Here is a 2563-nt window from a genome sequence, read left to right as displayed (position 1 = left end):
TGTGGTCGGTCTGTGGAACTCTTTGCCGCAGGATGTGGTGACGGCATCTGACCTGGATGTCTTTAAAAGGGGATTGGACAAGTTTCTGGAGGAAAAATCCATTATGGGTTACAAGCCATGATGTGTATGTGCAACCTCCTGATTTTAGAAATGGGCTATGTCAGAATGCCAGATGCAAGGGAGGGCACCAGGATGCAGGTCTCTTGTTATCAGGTGTACTCCCTGGGGCATTTGGTGGGCCGCTGTGAGATACAGGAAGCTTTACTAGATGGGCCTATGGCCTGATCCAGTGGGGCTGTTCTTATGTTCTTATATGTTCTTATGACTTCCAATCATGTCAAATCCACAGATGCTCAACCTGCAAATGGAGGCCCACTGTACACCTTTTCTTTCTTTCTTTCTTTCTTTCTTTCTTTCTTTCTTTCTTTCTTTCTTTCTTTCTTTCTTTCTTTCTTTCTTTCTTTCTTTCTTTCTTTCTTTCTTTCTTTCTTTCTTTCTTTAGCAGTGCATACACATAGTTGTGGTACTCTCTCATTTGGAAACTTGCCACAGATGAGAAAGCCAACTCAGGATGGAAGCACCCTCTGACCTCTTGTCATCAGCCAGAGTCTTGATGTCTTCTGATGTCCTTCTGACTCCCTTATGAAACAGGTCATTTCATGGCTGCATGTATGGCGTGGTCACACTTCTTAGAATCATATAATGTTCGAGCTGGAAGGGTCCTTGGAGGTCATCTAGTTCAGCCCCCTGTTCAGTGCAGGCAACTGCTTTGGCTTCCATAACGGGATCTCTACTTGAACATGTCCGCTTGAACATGTTCAATGAAGGAAAGTTCACAGCTTCATGAGACAGACTGGTCCAGTGTCAGATCACTCACAGTTAAGAAATTCTTCCTCATGTCTAACCTCAATGTACTTGTCATTGGCTCAAATCCTCTCCGCAGGAGCCACAGAGAGAAAGTCCAAGTGACAGCCTTCAGATACTGAAAGACAGCTATTACATCTCCCCCTAGTCTTCTCTTCTCCAGGGTATAGATACAAAGTTCTTTTAACTATTCCTCATAGGACTCAATTTCTCCACCTCTTTTTGCCCCCATCTGAACCCATTCCAACTTATAAATGGTTGGCAACCTTCAGTCTCGAAAGACTATGGTATAAGCCTACAGCACCCGGTATTCCCAGGCGGTCTCCCATCCAAGTACTAACCAGGCCTGACCCTGCTTAGCTTCAGAGATCAGACAAGATCGGGAGATAGTGTTCAGTATAGGGAGATGGTTGGCAACCTTCAGTCTCGAAAGACTATGGTATAAGCCTACAGCACCCGGTATTCCCAGGTGGTCTCCCATCCACGTACTAACCAGGCCTGACCCTGCTTAGCTTCCGAGATCAGACGAGATCGGGCATGTGCAGGGTAACAGTTGTCCTTCTTAAAATGTGGTGCCCCAAACTGGATGCAGTTTTACAAGTGAGGACTAACTAGTGCAGAAGGGAACTATTACTTCTCATGACTCTCTCCCTCTGATAATGCAGCCCAGGATTGCATTAGATTATTTTTGCAGCTGCATCGCACTACTGGGTCATGTTTTTCTTGTGTGGAATATTGCATGGAGTTCTGATCACCACACATCAAAAACAATATGGCAGAGCTGAAAAAAGTTCCAAAAGAGGGTAACCAAAATGACCAGGGGGCTGGAACAACTTTCTTATGGGAAAAGCTACTCTGATAACATTACATCTGAGAGGTTGCTGACTTCCCATACATGGAACTGGGTTTCCCCCTTGTGCAAATTTTCATCTCTGAAGGAGGTGTAAGGCAAAGGGGCTAGTAGAAGACCCTGGTAAGTTTATGGGAAGAGAAACAAAGCTTTGATTATTATCGCCAGTAGCATACAACTTATATACCTTGATATCTGTGCTATTTCTCTATGTAGATGTATAGTTTCCAGTTAAACTAAGAAATACATTGATTGATATTTCATTCTCCTCTACACATCACCTTAGTTGTAGTCAAGGTAGCTCCCTTCTCAGCAAGCCTGTCGCAATCCCTACATGAGAATTGGTAAGGGGAAGAGAAATTCACTGCTATCATGTGATTAAACTGTGGCTGTCTGAACTTCCTAAAGTTGACAAGTCAGCATCAGATTCTGACATGTCCTCATCAGGATGATGAGTAAAGCCGGAGGCCTTCCATGAATGCTGTTTAACCACCATTGAATAGTTAGCTTGAAAATGCTTTTAAATTTTTTTGTTTTTTTTAAGTTTTCAGTCACTTGTCAGCCCATCTGAGCACAGCACACATTTGGCTGTTGGGGCACAAGGTCTGAGGATGCCGTTTAACAGTGCTGGGGATGTCTTCAAGAGCTGTTGGCCTCAGGAGGGTTTGATTTATTATTGTTCTTTTAAACCATTATATCCCACCGTTCTGTCCCATCCAAGGGGCTAGCAACAGAGATTAAAGCATATCATGAATACAATCACATCAGAATTAACCATTGAACAATCAAGCCATTAGAGAAGAGCACAATCAGAATTTTTTTTAAAAAAAAAAAACAGCTAAGGGAGGC

General features: G+C 43.3%; 1 pseudogene; it reads right to left on the bottom strand.

Annotated features, from left to right (window-relative positions):
- Positions 1-1308: 1308 nt before the first annotated feature.
- Positions 1309-1422, bottom strand: LOC136660803 (5S ribosomal RNA; annotated as a pseudogene).
- Between the last annotated feature and the right edge of the window lie 1141 nt (positions 1423-2563).

This window comes from Tiliqua scincoides, chromosome 9 (assembly GCF_035046505.1).
Source record: "Tiliqua scincoides isolate rTilSci1 chromosome 9, rTilSci1.hap2, whole genome shotgun sequence".
Lineage (NCBI taxonomy): Eukaryota > Metazoa > Chordata > Lepidosauria > Squamata > Scincidae > Tiliqua > Tiliqua scincoides.
This window is presented reverse-complemented; position numbering and strand designations above follow the sequence as displayed.